At 39.9% G+C, this 19,472-nt stretch overlaps 1 protein-coding gene across 7 annotated transcripts in view; it reads left to right on the top strand.

The window, feature by feature from the left end:
• Positions 1-19,472, top strand: part of Otud7a (OTU deubiquitinase 7A) — a 324,171-nt gene that overhangs the window by 72,690 nt on the left and 232,009 nt on the right. The window contains exon 2 of one of the 7 annotated variants that reach the window (XM_040276560.2): positions 18,170-18,345. The exons of the other annotated variants lie outside the window; for them this stretch is intronic. The gene's annotated coding sequence lies outside the window, so the exon portion shown is untranslated. The remainder of the gene's footprint in view (positions 1-18,169; positions 18,346-19,472) is intronic. 7 annotated transcript variants of the gene reach the window in all.

The raw sequence follows: 19,472 nt of genomic DNA, 5'->3' as shown, positions 1-19,472 counted from the left end.
AGCCAGGCTATACTACTATCTACCCAGCTCTGATTTTCCTATCCTGTCCCCTAGTTATCCCCCAACCCAAGCCCCTAGGGAGGGTGGCAAATCTAACCCCTCTGGTCAGCTCTCTGCTACCTACAGTGCCTGTAACCAATGAGGATATCTGACCTTGGAATTCTGGGACTATTTCTGAGCCAAATAAAAGAGCAACCAGCCAGGTGCTCCCCAGTCCATTCAGCTTTCTCCAAGAGGAGGATGTAGTGGAATGAAAACTTCAATCACCTTGTGATTACTCAGTGACTGGGAGAAGCCAGTCACAAAGCAGTCTCCAACGGAACAGGTGCATTTCCCTTGAGGGCCCTAAATGTTCATGAGTTGCTACTGTGTTAACCTTTCATCCTGTGATTAGAAAGAGCAGGCACATCTGAAATTGTCCGGATTCCTTTTAGAACCAGACTGCTTTCTTTAAAGGACAGTTTCATTTTCATTATTAAAAATATAATGAAAATAAGTAGATGTTATTATTCAGAAGATTCATAGCAGCAATAATTTTATCTTTATTTCTATAGCTCTTTAATCAATGTCAGAACAGTGACTACATTCTCTTTATTTCCTTTTAGTACATTGACTTTTAAACACATAAAGTCTTGATTAAATTAACTCATATATGAATTCATGATTTACTATAAACCTCAGGAAGAACAACATTTATTTATTTTCAGGTTAAGATTGGCTCTCTTATTCTGAAATATTTATTCCAGGAGCCAGAGGGGCTTTTACAACTAAGACCCTGGTGGAAAAAGCATTCCCCAGACACTGGACGGGGAAGGGGATATTATTAAGATGGCTTGCTGATTCCTATCACTAAAAACATAAGTTTCATGAAGACAGAATTTTGTTGTTGTTGTTCATTACTCAATCTTCAGTCTCTATAACAGGCCAACCAACAAATATTAGGCATCTAATATACGTTGTTTGAATGAATGTCTCAATTATTCATTTACCAGCTTAACCCCATATTATACAAATGATAGTTGGTACTTAACAAAAACACGAAACAACAACTTTATATTTGAATATTGTCACATTGTTTTCTGATTGGTAGAATAGTTGTTTTAAAAAAATCTCCTTTAAGAAATGGCTATTTGGGCTGGGGACGTGGCTCAAGCAGAAGCGCACTCGCCTGGCATGCGTGCGGCCCAGGTTCGATCCTCAGCACCACATACACCAAATACAAACAAAGATGTTGTGTCCACCGAAAACTAAAAAATAAATATTAAAAAAATTCTCTCTCCATCGTCTCTCTCTCTCTCTCTCTCTCTCTCTCTCTCTCTCTCTCTCTCTCTCTCCATCTCTCACTCTCTCTCTCTAAAAAAAAGAAATGGCTATTAGTGTAAAAAGAACTTACTTTACCAGATAGGGTGTACCACAAATCTAAAGTAGTTAAAAGTTGTGGTCTTGAGGTTAGTACAAACAAATAGGCCTGCATCTCAGAATAGGAAGATCAGAGACAGACTTTTGTATGACAGGAGCTTAGTATATATTAAAGTGGAACCACAAATCAATAGGGAAAGTTTATGTAGGGGAAGTTTTTATAGAGAAATTTTTTAAATAAAAAAAAAAATGAAAACCAAACTGAACCCAGACTACACACCGCACAGGAAAACTAAAAATAAATATTTAAATGTGAAAGATTAAACTATAAAGTTAATTGAAAAAGGGTTAAGTGTAGGAGGGATATATTATGTAAAACCTCAAAAGTACAAATTATAGTGCAAAATTATGCATTTGATTATATCAAAATAAGGCTTTCTGATCAAGAAGGTCTACCTATCTTGGAGAGCATGTACAGTCAGATGATAGATGGGAAAAAAATACCTGCGGTATCAAGGAACAATATATAAGGAACTCTTCTTCCAAGTCAACAGGACTCATGAAGAACCAAAATGGAAAAATGGGCAAAGTATATGATCAGGCATTTTACAAACATGAAAATTTCAAGGCTGAAAAGCAAAATAAAGATTGCTTACATCATTTTTAATCAAAGAAGTATGCATTAGACAATACTTAAATAGCCTTTAATAAATGACAGGGGCATGAGGCATTTCCTTCCACTAAGCCTTATTACTAGTAGCTCTAACCACAGGTGCAAGAGGAATGAAGAAAATAAAACTTCCCTGCCACTTCAAGAACTGTGATTTGTGGATAGCAGAGAATGAGAGGCAAACATCTCTAAGTTCAGTTCTTAAAATCTGTGACATATTGTTACTTGATATTATAGAAATTTTCCACCAATCTGTAATCTGACTATTGATAGTCTCCAACATAGCATTCATTGATTAGAAATTCTTAATTTTGAAGGGAGGAAATGCACTATTTTTGCCTTATAACACATGTTCTTGAAGTAGTAAGAAGGAGGTAAAAATGGACCATAGAGAAGAGGTGAGTAATATGAGCAGAATCCCCTGGGAAACCAGGTTGTGCCAGGAAATGCCCCTCTGGCCTTCCATGCAGGCTAAAGGGAAAGGAGATGATGTTCCTGCTCACAGTACGGGGCTCTCTGCACCTCTCCCCAACCTTTTCCAAAGCCCAGCTGCTCCCATGCCTCCTTTACCTCAAGTTGGGTAATCCAGACCAGCAAGAGCTACCACCAAACCAGAATCAGCCGAGAAGGTAAGAGCTGAAAAGCACTGAGACCCTGATGCTGAGGCAGCAGAGCTGGGAAGGACAGGTTCTGACCCTGTCATCCAAAAGGGCATTCCTGACACTTCAGGGAGATATACGTCAGTTTTGTGGTCATTTTCAGTATCCATGTGACTCTGCCATTTTATGTCCTATGCAATACTTGGAGTGGTGGTAATCTGCATGACTAAGTGACAGGAGTACACAGGAGTACTTACGATTCCCAGAGGTGCTGGGACAACCTTTACTACCTTATATCCCCTCCTCTGCAGAGCCTGGGGATTAAACAGAATTGCTCCCTAAGCCTCTGTCACTCCCCAGTTACTGAGGTTCCAATGACTGTTTACTGAGCTACCCTGGGGTTTAGTCATCATTCTAGGCCCTGAGTCTGAAGAAGTGGGCATAGAGATGAGGGAGGTCCTGAGAAGCTTGTGGGGAAAAACAGGTTAAATATATCAAGAACAAAGAACATTATCTAGTAATTATAATCTCTATGCAGAGAACTAAAACAGGATGGTGTGATGGAGACTGAGGATGCTTTAGCCTGAGGAGGAAGCAAAGGTCTCAGAGGAAAAGATATTTGAGAATTGAATGAAGATAGGGAGCCAGAAAGAGGAACAGCAGATGTGAGGTTAGGAACGTGTATGGCTTAGGCTAAGAAAAACAAAAACCTGAGTAGGGGGAATATAAGGGCCACCAATATTTGTTGGGGGATGGGGTGATTCAAGATTCCATGGAGAGGCAGGGCCCCAGCAGGTGAAGAGGTGGAGATCTTGTGAACCTGGCCATGGAATTTGGGTTTGATCTCAAGTGCAATGGAAAGTAATCGTGAGGTTTGAAATTAGAGATGGTGGAATTGTTTCTGCTTAAAAACAACAACAACAACAACAATAACAACAAACCTTGCTACTGTATAGGGGTCAGATTGTAAGCAGACAATGTAGACATAAAGATATCAGTAGACATTTTCAGTCACCCAGTTAACAGATGCCATTTAGTGGGTGAAGTGTTGGCAGGGAGATGATGAGAGGTGGAGGGTACATGTTCTGGATTTTCCCGGGTATTTCATATGAGAGCTGAGGAGAAGAGAGGAAGTCTTAGAAGCTTGAGAAGCTGGATAGATGCTTGTGCCGTTTATTAATCTGAGAAGGAAGGAAGAGGGGCTATTTGGAGGGAGTGTGGAATAGGAAGTCAAGAGTCCTGGTTGGGCTACATTTGGTTTGAAATTAGTAGGAATGTCAAGCAGGAAATTGAATGTTGAAATCCAGGGTTCTAACGAGATATCAGAGCTGGGGGAAGGACTCTGGTCTTCCTCTGCATCATCCAGCTGCCGTTTACAGTGCATTAGGAGGGTGTAATTCCAGACAAGAGCAGCCCAGGCTGAGCTCTGCATCCTATGACATTTGTCAGTTGGGTTTGGGGAGCACCGAGTGAGAAAGGAGGAGCTCTTAAAGGAGTGTTTTCAGAGGAGTGAGAGGCCAGCTGGATGGACTGCTCTTGGAGGCTAAGTGATATAAACTTTGTGGCTGACTACAGAAACCCACGTCAGATCAGTCTACACAAAGCTGAATAGAAAGGCATTTAGATACCTGCACTGGCCTGGGACATTTGGCACCTTTACTCATTTGTCACATGTCTGTGTTACAAGTATCTGTTCCATTGACCTTTTCCTGTTCTACCAACTAGAAGCAGAAATGTTATAATTTCTTGGACCTTCCTATTCAAAAAAGAGGGAGGTAGCAAGAAACCCAAAACCAAAGTAGAATGACAGAGCAGAAAATGTGAAAAATTCCAGAAAAATCATCAACCCATTTCTTACATCTAACACAATTCAGTTTCCCAGGAAACAAGTGACTTACCTAAGTTGACAGGTGGTTAAAAGGTCGGGACTAGAACCCAACACCTACCTCTCCTTCTGTTATTTTTACCGTGAACACCCTGGGAAGGTGGTGTCTCAATTATCAAATTCTCATCCCAGTTCCATAGAGGGGATGGTCCCTCCTTCAGACTCTGGGGCCTGTCATGAGGCAGCATCTGTCTCTACCAAAGCTGCTGTTAGTGGACTGAGCTCTGAATCCAGGAATTGGTTACAATTCTAAGTTGCTGCTGTGACATTGGAGGAAGGCATCTTGCCTGTAGGTGCCAGAACTGAGACCATAGGCCAGTTTCAAGCCCAGAAACTTCTCATCCCATGTCAAACTGTGCCCTCCCCAGCAACCTCAGGCTTCAGGGAGATACTTTTGCTTTATTTTTCAATAACATTATCTATTTTATTTTTTCCTCCCTCCTCTCCTCCTTCTCTCTTCGTTCCTCCATCTCTTCCTTTTATCCTGTATTTCCTGTTTGTTTTATTTCTTCTTTTTAAAAAATTTAACCTCTTATTCTTTGAGTGAAGAAACCTGAGCCCCGGCTCATGGCCTCTCCTTTGAGGGCCTCAGTGTTCTTATCTGTAAAATAAAGACTTTGGGATACAGCAGTGGTTCTCAAAAGTGTGGTCCCTAGACTCAAAGCATCAGCATTACCTGGGATCTTGCCAGAAGTGCATGTTCTTGGGGCCTCTCCAGAGCCCTATTGAATCAGAATCTCTGGAGATGAGCCCAGCCCCCCTGTTTTCCCAGGCCCTCTAGGGATTCTGTTGCCCACTATATGTGAAGGCCATGATACCAGTGGTCTCTGGTCATTATTGTTTGTTCATGCTTCCACCAGTACTGACTTCCTAGGGCAACAGTGGCTACATTTCCACATGGCAGAATATTGAAGTCTGGGGGTAGATTCAGCTTTTTGGAGTTTAAATTGTGTCCTTGCTCTTTATCCCTGCTGTGGAGAATCCTGGGACTTGATGGGCACTGATTATTAAGTCTCTGTGCTCTGACATCCTGTAGCTCTAACTGCATAAATGGTGACAAAGGAGACTGGTCAAAAGGGCCAGGTTGGTGGGTTAAAATGTAGCATTGTTTTCCATAGTTATACTTTTGCCTTTAAGATTGCTCATCTCTAATTGCTGATATAGTTGTGACAGGGATGAGAATAAATAAGGATCAGTATTTTATGCCCCTTTTCCCCATTGGTTCTCCCTGGCCACTGGCCTATGCTGTTCTGTGCTAGAGAATAGTTGTGGCAGTCAGGGTGAGAGACAGATGAATCTCAGAAGTGGGAGAAAATAAGAGGCTCAGATAATTTTTACATTAGCCCCTCCCCTTATTTGCAGTATTGTTTTCCACAGTGCTAGTTAATTGAGGTCAACCATGGTCTGAGAATATTAAATGGGGAATTCCATGTTTTTAGACATCTTTCACATAGCTTTTATTATAGTACTGCCATAATTGTTCCATTTTTTTATTAGTTATTGTTGATATCTTGCTGTCCCTAATTTATAAATTAAAATTTCTTACAGGTATGTTTGTAGAAGATAAGTCATAGTATATGGAGAGTTTAGTACTACTGGCAGTTTCAGGCATCTACTCGGGGTCTTAAGAGAGAAGACTGGAGTCCAAGGAGTGTCCTGCTACTGGGGGCAGCTGACTCAGATTGGGACTTTGAAGAGCTAGATAGCACTCAGGAGGCCAGGCAGACTCACCATATTGTGTGGCATGGCTCTCCATTCTAAAAGGTCCTCAGTGAAAGTATCAACTGCAGTTTTTCTTGCAGAGACATGCCTGTTTCTTTTGAATGCACTAGGTCCCTGATGAGGTCAGAATTCAAGCATGAGCAAAGTTAATCTCAGACCAGTCAAAGGATGTTGAGCCTTGATGACACTGGACTATAAATGGAAAGAATCTGACTTTTAGGAAGTAAAATCATGGAGGAAGACAAATGTTTTGCCCTTCTCATTTTAGGCCATTTATTTTGAAATGATCTGCCTTCATTATTTTATTTATTTATTTATTTTGAGGTGCTGGGAATTGAACCCAGTGCTTTGTGTATGCGAGGCAAGCACTCTACCAACTGAGCTATATTCCCAGCCCCTTCATTCTTTTGAAAATTAGCATGTAGTATTCAAAATATATATGACATTAAAATTTTGGTGAGGATTACTCTCCAGTTTCTAGACAATTATTATCTCTCTTGGGGAACAACACAGCAGAGGAAGAAATAGGTATTGTCACTTGATTCAACATGAAGGCAAATGTGACTCTGCTCTGGCAGTTTCTTCTGGTTTCTCTTCTATCTGAAGAAGGTATGGGCTTGGAGGAGATATTCTCAGTTGTTTCAGTGAAAACTGGTAGACATTCTGTACATCTATCACTTAGTGTAATAGAGCGCATCCCTGAAAAGTATCACATCAATTCCTTCAAGACATTACTTATGCCAGAGATCTAACAGGGTGTAAGATTGTGGTAATTGTCTTATAACAGTAGCCAGATAGACTGAAGGAAAAGTGGAATCTGGAGTCTGGGTCCTGACATTTAGCAGTTCAACAGCCTTGGAAATCACTGTGTATCTTTAAGCCCCAGTCTATGCATGTGAAAAATTAACATTAAAAAGAAACTTACCATGAAGGATGAAGCAATTGAGGTAATATGAGTAAGCTCTTCATAAACTATGGAGAGCTCTGCAAACTACAGTGTTTGATAAACACAGTGGATAACTTTAGGGCCACTTCAATATCATTCTTCTAGGCTGCCCTTTCCCGCCTCCATTCACATTGATGCAGTGTTTGTAAAATCATCTCTGTGGTCCACTTCTCCTCTTGCCCCTATAGTTGATTGGTGAGTCAAGTTGAGTTCATTATAGTCCCCACATGTGACTGAGGGTGATTGGCTCTAGGAGGGGCACCTGAAGGGGGATGCATTCTTTGATGGAAATGTGAACATAGTTCCTCAAGACAGATCTGTCATTGAGTGGCTTAATCTATACCATAGAACATAGGCTATTGCCTTTGCCAATCAATGCCACTTGGATGGAAAATAAGAAAAGAAATGAGAATCAAGAGAAGACCATGTGAGCAGCTCACAGCATTGTAGATCGTGATTTCTGCCCAATTGCAAAGTCTAGATCTGTCCTGATTCTTGGAGCATCTGTCCTGCATTTGCTGAAGCTATCTCATGTGAGTGCCTATGGTGTGTAGCCCAAAGAGTCCTTTGGCATGATCATACTCCAGGCACATTAGTGCAAAGTCTTATGCATATTTTTCAGTGTCTAAAAGCTTACTTTAATACGTTCTTACAAAGAAGGAAAAACAGTATAAATATTAGAGAGAAACAAAATTATTATTCTTTGCAATCAATATGATAATTTACCTGGCAAATTCAAGAGAATCTATTCATTCATCCAGTTATTTGGAAATTAATTATATTCTTGAGTGTTATTCTGGATCTGGCATTGTGAAATGACTTAGAATTATGAAAGTATTCCATAAAGTATCCAATTACAAGATCATTATATAACAGTAGGATTTTCATGTTATATAAAGCACTTTTCAAATTCTTCAGTGTTCGTTTGGGCCAACAGGATTTGGGCCATGTCATAGCCCATTTTGTTCTCCTATAACAGAATACCCGAGATCGTAATTTATAATGAACAAAAATTCCTTACCTCACAATTTTGGAGACTGTGAGGTCCACTATCTGGGTGCTAGCATCTTTTGAAAGCCTTCTTGCTGTATTGTAGTGAGGGCAAGAAAGGGTGAGAGACAAGATTAAAGGGGATCAAACCCCCTCTTTGATAACAAACCCACTCTCATGATAGAAGCATTATTCCATTACTCCATGTTCATGACCTAATTACTTCTCATTAGGCTCCACCTCCCCAAAACTATTTCATGGGGGCTATGTTTCTGCTACATGTTTTTTGGGGAACATATTCAAACTATACAGGCCAGTACTGGAGGGTGTCCCACATGAGATATATTCCTAAGGTCCTATGATAGTATGAGCTTCCCTATTTCTATTAAGTATCAAACAATATTTAAAATGTTCCCTAAATTCTACTCATTGAAGGGAGTTTCCACTGCTATGACTTCTCTAGGTGTGATATTTTCTGCTATTTCTAAAAGCCTTCTTGCATTGTTATTAGTCAAAAGTATTCATATTATTTTGAATTTTTAGTGTACTTCAAGACCTGTGTTCAATGTAAAACTTCCCACATTTGTCACATTCAAAGTGTTTGTTAGCAGTGTCAGTGCTTTCATGTTGATAAAGTTGTTGATGTTCACTGAAACCTTTCTCACAATAATAACATTCACTGGGTATAAATTCTCTCAGATATTCCAAGGCTGCCTCCTAGACTATAGAACTTCCATTTTCCTCAGTTATTGGATTTTCCTCCATTTGAAATTCCTAGGAGAGTCATTTTTTTAAAAATAGGTAAACACTTTCCCATAGCTATTTAGCTCCTGACTTTGAATTTGGAGAACTTGTCATTTCTCTTTTTAAAGACTCAGGTATTTTCTTGTCTTTTCCTTTAAGAACTCAATTTTTTTTTTCCGCTCAGTCATCAACATTCCTTTCTTTGCTCCAGTAAGATGATGACTTCTGACTTAAAATACCAGTGTCCAGCACTGAGATTGGACAGTTAGTTCCCCAGCATCAGAGACTCATACAGCTTCCAGAAAGCCCCATCATGGCCACATCTCTGAGTAACATGTATCTTTCTATGCCATAGTTTTAGACTTAGGAGATTGGGCCAGTTCCCCTGGGTGTCTGAACTGGAGAACCTGAAACATATCCAGAGTAGATGTGGACTTTTAGATGTTAAAAAAATTCTATCTTCCTTATGGTTCTTTTATTTTTTTGAGACCACAGCTCATATAAGTAAGATGGAACAGTAAGATGGAATGAGGAATGGGGCTAGAATCTGTCTGTGATATGACTACAAGGTTCCTGGTTAGAGCCCCGGGGAAACTATGATTCTGAGACACAGTTCTGCCTACTCAAGAGTTTCAAAGGGAGGCTTACCTAGACCTACCCATCCCAGATCAAATTGACTGCACCTTCTTGCTGAAAATCTCCATACTACAACTCACTGCCTGGCTTCCTTCCTAGTGTCAAGTCTCTGCAACCACCCCATGTGACTATGAGGTGTAATGGCAGAGGAGCACCATGCTCTTGAAGTCATCACATTAACACCACCTATGGCTCCCACTGCACCCATATCCTGTCAGATCACACTCAGTCAGTCTCTTGCCGTCCATGTACACATACCCCTCAGCCTGGCTTATAAGAAGAGATTCCAGTAAAAAGATTTCCTGACCATTCCTCAATATTCTTTGCCTGAAATGCCCAGGAAGATTTGGCAACATCCACTGTGGATGGAGAACTTGCTCTGGTAGATAATAACATATAAACAATAAGTTAATATTGACTTAGTGTTTGTAACATATCCAGTCCTATTTCTTGTTCTTATCATGTATCACTTACTCCTATAACGAATCTTATTAGGAGAGTGAAACTCCCATTGTTTTAGATAAAGAAACTGAGGCATAATGTGAGTGTTTCATTTGTCTAAAGTCGAATGGCTAATACATGGTTTACATAGGTCAGGCTTATAACTGTTTTCCAAACAGGCCCAAGGAACAAGCCTCTTGCCTTGGCTAAAATGCAACAAGCATATTAGTCTGGATTAGATGCCCAAGGTTGGGGGCAGAGTTAAGCAGGACACAAACCTCTTAGGGGCATTGCCTCTGATGTCTTTTAAGGTGGCCAGGATGACCCACATTGCCCTTCCACTACAGTATGGGAAAAGGTAATATGAAAGAAGATATGTGAGGTATTCCAGGGATTGGGTCTAGAAATGGCACACACTTATTTTTTCTTTTCCTCTTTCATTAAAAAAAAAAAGAGATTACTACAAACTTGGGGTGAGGGAAGTCATTTCTAAACAGAAAGGAATGGGAAAAATTTCAAATGAAAAGATATATAGATTAGAATTTACAAAAATTTTCAAAGTGCCCCATAAGCTTACTAAAAATTTGGAAAGACTCAGCTAAAAAAATGGTGCACATACATACTTATGGGGATTAGCTATTTCATACACACGTGATGTCTCTGTGCACTTACCTAAGAGATCATCGCAGGTGAATGGAGTCTACCTTGTCCAAGCTGAAACTGCCTAATTCCTGCACACCCATCCTGACTCCACCTGCCTCCACTCCATTCTTTATGGAAACACAGAAGAATCATCTACACTTGCTGCTGCCATTTCTTTTCTTCCATGAAGATACCCCACCCTTTAAAACCCTGATTCTTATGATCAAGTCAGAAAGATTTCAGACATGTCGCTCAGAGTTAACAGGCATAAGTTTACTGAAGGGATAAGAAAAGGGGAAAAAATGGGCCTCTCAGAGAAGAGAGAGACAGTGTGTATCTTGGGTACTCCAGTTTAATTGAGGATCCCACAGAAGTTTCCAGAGAATTGGACCCAGGTCCACCTTGTCACTTTTGACTGATAGCAGGATGACATGAGACTTTCAAGTCCCCACTACCATGACAACTTTAGGTTCCTTTGACCCATACTTACTGGTTCTAATTGGATTCTTAATCATAAATTCTTACAGATTTCTTGGTTAGGAGGAATTATCTTTATCTCCCTGAGTTTTGGGATCTTGTCTGTGAAAAGGTTCACAAAAGTCTCCCCCTCCAGGGTGACTTGGGTTCTTCTGATTAATATTATTTCAGGCCTGCTTCTCCTGAAGATAACAGGTAGTTTGCTGAGGAATGTGTCATATCTTGTACACTTAGGTAGTACTGCAGGTAAACTGCTTCTTGGAAAAGAAAAGTATGTGGGGGTCAGCTCAGTCACCTCATTCTGTAGAATTATTCCCTTAACCTTGTTGTTCTCACCACTTGGATCTGTCTGTCCCCTATCAATATCTGTGTCTACATTCCATCAACATTGGTTGAGATATATTATTTCAGTTGAAGAATGAGATGCATCTGACCCCACACAGGGATGTAGTTGGAAAAGGACTTTATAAAGTATTTCAGTTGCTTTTTTAAAAATGTTTTATTTGTTTTAATTAGTTATACATGGCAGAAGAATAAACTTTGATACATCATATATAATGGAGAATAATTTCTCTTTCTTCTGGTTATACATGATGTAGAACCCAACTGGATATATTTTATATATGTACATAGGGTAATGATGTCTGATTAATTCTACTACCCTTCCTACCCCCATACCCCCTCCCTTCATTTCCCTCTACCTGATTGAAAGTAACTCTCTTTCTTTTCAAATAATTGTGGATACTCTTTAATATTATACCTGAATTTGACAAGTGGTATTTTCTTAAAATTTAGTTGTCTGTGGAATCTGAAATATCAATGAGTTTTCCTGCTGTCTTACATCACAGTCCTAGGACCTTCCTTGTGCTTGCCTGCATATGACTGGTAAGATGGTACACTGGTCATTGGTAAAATATTAGTTCACTGAGTTATGTATTGTCATATTTCATTTTACACTGTCAGAAATTAATGTCTTTAATATTACCAATCTTGTCAGAAAGGTCATTAATACTCCCAGTAGTGCCTTCAAGAATTTTCATTGGAAAGCTCAAATAAAATACTGTCAGAGTTCTTTTGAAGTGATATGCTTACTCCATTCATTTTCAAGAGAATGCATGCCAAACACCTACATCAAATAACCATAGTTTGTCAGTCAGTTGATCATTCTTTCAGGTGACAATGGTGTTTCATAGAAATGCAGCTAATTCAGGATGCCTGACTGACAGTCACAAGGATGCTCTGTCTCAAGACCTTCATCACTCTGGCAGACAGCAAAAATACAGTACAGATTGAATATCCATTATCCAATTTGTTTAGGACAAGAAATGTATCAAATTTTGAATTTTTTTTTGGATTTTAGAATATGTACACATACATAATAAGATATCTTGGGGATGGGACCTAAGTCTAAACATGAAATTCATTTATGTTTCATATACATCTTATATACACAGCCTGGAGGTAATTTTATACAGGATCTTTAGTATGCCTGAATTTTGACTGCTATCCTTAACTTGAGGTCAGTTGTGGAATTTTCCACTGGTGGCACTCTGTTGGTGTATAAGAAATTTGGGGTTTTTGGATTAGAGATGCTCAACCTGTACTTAGAAAATCAGGAATACTTGCTCCCAAGGTTTGCAGTTAATACAACCGACACTTTTTACTGTTTCCTCAAGGATGTTCATAAGTTAAACTGTTTTCTGTTTTTTAGTTTGAGCTTTTGTAACTCTTGAGTGTCTGGTGGTGAAGAATATGAAGACTACAGGTAGAGTTTGACACCACCTTGATTTCTATGAAGGCATTGGCACTTATAACTACCATTGTTTTCACGTTAGTGGCAACACAGTGAAAAGGAAAAAAAAATCTGTTTTAGAATAGTTGTGGAAATAGTCCTGATCTTATGTGTGGAATCTATGCTTTAGAATTCTTGCATAGCATTAAAATTTATTTCCTTAAGTAGTGAGGACATCATCCCCTTAAGCACTCCTCTAGGAGCAAGAATTAGTGTTAAGCCTGTGTCTCCTTCTCTGGTTTATGGTAGCTGGGGAATTCTGCCCTTGTGTTCCTCATCTTTAAGCATTATTCTCCCTTGTTTTCAGGAGTGTCATGGCTTTTAAGTTTCTGCCCAGCTCAATGACCATCCCTTTCCCATCTATCTTCCTGGTTCTTAGTATTTCCTTCTCCACCTAATCTTTAAATGTTAGTGTTCTTGAAAGCTCAACCCTGAGAAATATTCCTTTTTAAATCAGCTCTTGTAGGGTAGGTGGTCTCAATTCCCATAACTTTAAGTCCCAGTTAAAAAATCTGTGCAGGTCCCAGAGTTACCTCTCCAGCTCAGAACTTTCTTCTGGGTCCCAGGTTATTCTACCAATTGCTGGTGTGACATATCCTCATGACCTAAAGGGAGCTGATTATATCAGCCATGCCTCTCTTCCTGCTCCCCCTTCCTGGAAATACCTTCTTCAATAAAGAGATGTTCAGAGATTGTGGAGTCATGTTTAACATCTTACTTTCTCTTCACGGCCTATGGGTCATGAAGTCACGAGGAGTCATTTCCAAAATTTCTTTTTCTTTTGTCATCACCACCAGTCTACCACTCCCTCCTCCAGACCCTCAAGCCTCCTGCCAGGATATTGTCATCACCTTCCACCTGGCCTGCACTGGAAGCCACCCAGTCCCCACATTATTTCTCAATACACCTAGGTTGTCCCTCCCCATTCCTGCTCAATACTTTTTGGGCCTCCCACTGCCCTGTAAATTCTAGCATCTACATGTGACCACAGGGCCTTGCCCAGTTTGGCTTGTCCCTGGATTTGTGAACTTACTTTGTGCCTGAAGTCCAAGCACATTGACCTAGTCTAGTGTATTCTGGGAACACACCCAGTCTTTTGCCAGTTCTAGGTTATGCTCATTTTTTGATGTTCCTTTAGTTCTCAGTTCAGTAATAGCCATCTACTTCTCTGATGTGCTTCTGCATACACTGCAGATCACTGTATCATAGCACCCCTTAGCACTACTGATGTTTGTGGTTAACCACAGGATCTGGCAGGGTTGGTGATAACAACTGCTGATTGTTGTTGGTGACAACAACATGTACCAGCAGCCAGCATGGCCCTTCATAGAGTGGGCTTGGTGATCACAACTGTTGATTATTGTTGTTGGTGACAACAACATGTACCAGCAGCCAGCATGGCCCTTCATAGAGTGGGCTTGGTGATCACAACTGTTGATTGTTGTTGGTGGTGACAACAACATGTACCAGCAGCCAGCATGGCCCTTCATAGAGTGGGCTCATCCCCTGTGTGTGATGCCCAACAGCATCGCTAAAACATACTTTCTGGCCTGTAAGAAAACTTCATATCCTGAAGTGGCCAAGGAACTGGGCAAACATAAAAATAAATGTGACCAAAGATATTCAAATATCTTTAGAAAATATATGGGCATCTTTAGAAAATACAGTTTTTCACAGGGATATTAAATAATTTTAACCAACCAAACAAGAGTCTAGATGTATAACCCTATGGTGTAAGAGCCCTTTGTGTTGCTATAACAAATACTTGAGACTGCGTGCTTTATAAGGGAAAGAGATTTATTTATCTCACAGTTCTAGAGGTCCAAGAACATGGTGCTGGCATCTGTTTGGCTTCTGGTGAGGACCTCATAGTGGATGACATAACAATGGTGGGAGCACGTTAGAGAGTGACAAATAGACACATGCAGATGAGATAAAACACCAGGGGTAACCTTGCTTTTTAACAACTGTGCTCACAGTAATTAATCCAATCCCATGAGACTCAATTTACTCCTCAAGACCTAATCCAATCTCAAGAGGTCTAACCTAGTCTCTCAAGAAAGACATTAGAAAGACATTAATATATTTATGAGGAGGAAGTCCCCATGATGCAATGATCTCTTAAAAGTCCCACCATCTCCCAACACCATTACATTGAAAACCAAATTTCAAAATACATTTTGGTGAAGACAAACCATAGTGCCTACTTTTTAAAATTTACCCTGAAAATTATTTTAGGTATTTCACTATTAGATCTAGAATATTTGTGCCTATAGTCAATGCATTCTTTCTCTGTGGGAAGTTTGCTGATGGTGATGAATTTTTAGATCATGGGAATGCAAGGAATTTAATGGCAGTACCAGCATCCAATGCCAGTCCATTTATTTTCTATAGACATGTGCTTGGCAAATAAGCTTGAGGGAATACTCACAGAAGCTCCTGTGCATTGTTCCCAGTATATCAAGAAGAGCTCTTTCTTGATGTTTGACTCTCATAACAAAGACCCCACTTAATAACTTTTAACTTACAATTTCTCCCCACAAGATGTACTTCAGAGAATGACTTTCTGTGGGAGGTTCCTTACTGGTTCCTTTGCTGGGGAAGGGGGTGCTTCTAGGATAACTGAGAGCTCTGACTTTCGAGTCTATAGACCTGGTTCAGATCGTTACCCTCACACAAGACCTGAGGGCTCCTGCCACAACCTCCTAAGTACTGGTCAGAAATTACCTTTAAATAATACTCGATTTAGTTTTCTTTTACCTATACACACACAAACTAGTTTGAATGTTAAGTGCTAATCATGTGCATTAGCTTTCTGTCACTGTGACAAAATACCTGAGATAAAAACTTAAAAGGGAAACTTTGTTTTTGCTCACAGTTTCAGAGGTTTCAGTCTGTGTTTGGTGGACTGAATTGTTTTGGGATCTGTGGTTAGGTACAACATCATGGTAGGGAACACGTGGTGGAGCAAAGCTTCTCATTTTCCAGCAGCCAGGAAGCAAAGAAAGAGAGGGGAAGGAGCTGGGGTCCCATAGGCTTATGGATTCCTCCACCTCCTGGTAGCACCATGGACTAGGGACAAAGCCTTTAACAGAGAAGCCTTTGGAGGACATTTAAGATTTAAGTCATATGTTTCTAGAAGTGAAGAAAGCAGTGGCAAACAAAATCAATGCATGGCTGCTTTATTTTTAAGTGGTTTTATAAACCAAAGGGGTAAATATTTCAGAAAGAGCCTTTTAATTCCAAATGTCATGGCCCATTTGCTTCTGCCACCTGATTCTTTATTCATGCCAGGCATTCTTTTTCCTGTGGAAGGGTAACACACCATCTCTGAGGAGGGACAGATTCCAACCCCCATGCTGCTCTGTTCTGGGCTGGGGTATGGAGGTTTCTTGGGCACACCAAGGATATTCAAAGCAGGAAGGAGATGAGATTCTGAATCTCAGGTTGAAGTTGGTAAGAATCTTGGAGAGTGTCAAATCTAGACTCTTATCTTACTTCTGACAGATCTAGGGTGATCAAGCCCTGTCTCTGCCATGCTGTGGTCTCCTACCATCCACCTTTCCTTTTGGGCCTCCAGAATGGCCCAGGAAGAGACTGCTGGTCAGGGCTTGACAGTAACAGCCTGGAAGTCTCACTGGGAGCCCAGAGCTGTGTTTAAAAGGTGTGACAATCTATTGAGGTCCTCTTCTAGGCTTTCAAACCCAATTAGAAAACTTATTAGCGTATGGAGGCAAAGGAATAAAGATCTCTTCTTCCTGTTTCTTTACTATATACTGCCTATACAAAGGAACAGTATACTTTTTTAAAACAAGTAGTCCTTCCTTTTCTTCAAGGAATATACCTGAATATTCCCTGTACCCCGAGTAGATGCCTGAAACCATGGATAATATCAAACTCCATATAAATTGTTTTTTCCTATACATACACACTTATGATGAAGTTTAACTTATAACATTCAGCAAGAGATTAACAACAATAACCAATGATAAAATAAAAATATTCTAATAATATACTATAAAAGTTACTTGAATGTGGTCTCTCTCTTTCAAAATATGTATTATACTTTATTTTTTCACTTAAAATATTTTATGGCTTCTCTTTCTTTTGTCTGATTTGTTGGCAACCCTACTTTTGTGCTTTGGGGCCATTATTAAGTAAAATAAACATTTCTTGAACAAAAGCACTATGATATCTTAAAGATTCATCAGATAACTGAGATGACTACTAAGTGCCTAATGGGTAAGTAGTGTATACATTGTGGATACATTGGGCAAAGAAATGGCTTGTATCCAAGGAAGGACAGAGGAGGATTTCATCATGTTAATCAAAATGGCATACAATTTAAGACTTATAAATTGTGTCTCTTTCTAAAGTTGTTCATTTAATATTTTCATACTGTGGTTGACTATGGGTAGCTGAAACCACGGATAGCAGAACTGCAGATAATGGGGGAGTACTGTAAGGCAAATGCTATTTATATAAGATGATCTGCTTTATGACACCAGTAAGACAGTTCTAAGAACTTTACTTTTTGAAAAGCAAATATTCCCTATACAGCCACCAACAAATGTAGATAAAATACATATGTTGCCTGGCTGCCTTGACTAAAAGTTTAAATCAGTGAAATGTACTTTTCAAATTGTATTAGTATTAGTGAGATTCTTCCTGGGTGGAGTTTCATTTCAGAATTCTGGGGACAGTGTTTTGTTTGGGGCAATGTATCACAAAGGAAATGGGTCTCAGAGACCCTAGGGCAGGACATGCACCTGGCCTTTGTGTGAAGCAATCCTGGATTAAGGAATATTCTTCAGCCTTGAATGAATTTTGGGAGATATTACAAAGGGAGAATGGTCTCTTAAAAATGATCCAAATCTTTCTTTGGAAATTAAATGTTTAGATATATTAAAAATTCCTAAAATCACATTTTATTTTCCCCAAGTAGAATTGATCCTTTCAAGATATATTGTCCCCCCCCCCGCCAGGTATCTGATTTCCATTTGCAGTGCTGAAATATTGCATGTTTACTCCAAAAATACAAGTCCACATTTGATACACATTTCATTAGTCATGTGTAAATTGTAAAACCAAATGGTGAAGGAGTTATTCTTGATTTTAGGGGTGGGGTAAGGGAGAGAAAGAGCAGAGAAAGAAAGGAACGCCTGGCCCCAAGTACTTGTGCATATGTGCCATGTATACATATATCTTAAACTTATTTGATCTTTCCCTAGTGCCCAAATGGCTAAAGAGAAGTTTTCCTTTTCAGCCAGAAATCCCATTAATCCACGCTAACACTTTGGCCTGGAGAAAAGCACTTGTGGCATCCGGGTGGGCTATCCAAACACCAGAGCTGCCTCTCGTGAACAGCACCCTGCTCCAGGGCAGTATGTACATTGTGTGTGTGGATCATGGCGTTCTTCAACTAGAATATGTTCTTATTAGGTAAGCAAAAGAGTTTTGCCATCTTTCTTTTCAAAATATTATTTGCTCTATGGCAAATTTGATATTTCTGGTCTGTTATGATTTGGGTGGGGTTGTCCTCATCAAAATTCATATTGAAATTTAATTGACATTGTGATGGTGTTGGAAAGTGGAGTGATTGAGTTGTTAAGAGCAATCAATGCTACTCTCATAGAACTGGATTAATTCTTGAGGGAGGGAGGAGAGAGGCAGTTTTTACACTCTTGGTAGTAGATTAGTTATAGAGAGATATGATTGTTAAAAAGCAAGGAGGCCTTCCTCTTTTGTCTCTTCCAAATGTGCTGGTTGCCCTTCTTCTTTCCACCACGCATTGGAGCAGCACAAAGTCCTCACCAGCACCATAATCTTCAATTTCCCAGCTTGTATAACTGTAAGCCAAATAGATCTCTTTCTTTTATAAATTAGATAGTCTCAGGAATTTTGTTATAACAACAGAAAATAGACTATGACATATTCATTTTATTACTTTGAGGAATCCAGTTAAAATCACACATCCCCATCCTAGAGCAGTTGTCACTCTGTGGTTTCATCTGTAAACATCATTGTTACAAAGCACTTCCTGCTCACACCTTCCTGCAGAGCTAGCCTTGCAAAAGAGGGACCCTGAGTCCCTTGGAGGTGGCACTCATAATCAGTCAGTCTCTTCCTATCCCTCTCTTTCTCAATCTCTCCATCTTTTTCTTTCTTTCTCTCCCCTTACGCTCCCTTTCTCTGCCTTTCCCTGTCTCTCTCTCTACTATATTCTTTGTTTCTTGTGCTGATACTTAATTTCGGCACAATCTCCCTACAGCCCAGGCCTCTTCCCAAATATGAGACCCCTAGATCTCCCTGTTCCACTTGTTGTGGCCACAAAAACAAAACAAAACAAAAAACCTTCCTGTTCTTCCCCATAAGCTTCTCTTGGTGGGGGGGGGGCTCTCCATGTATAAAGCCCCCCTGGGAGTTCTTCCCTCTCCTTAAGAATTGGATCTGGAGACTGGGGAGGAGTCTTGCATTTCTCATCCCCTCCCACCATTCCATCTATTCACTTCATTTCCTTGGGTTGCATTCCCCTTCTCTGCTACCACTGTAGATTAGGATGTTTTGCT

This window comes from Ictidomys tridecemlineatus, chromosome 5 (assembly GCF_052094955.1).
Source record: "Ictidomys tridecemlineatus isolate mIctTri1 chromosome 5, mIctTri1.hap1, whole genome shotgun sequence".
Taxonomy (NCBI): domain Eukaryota; kingdom Metazoa; phylum Chordata; class Mammalia; order Rodentia; family Sciuridae; genus Ictidomys; species Ictidomys tridecemlineatus.
Note: the sequence above shows the minus strand (reverse complement) of the source record. Positions and strands in the feature narration are given on the sequence as shown.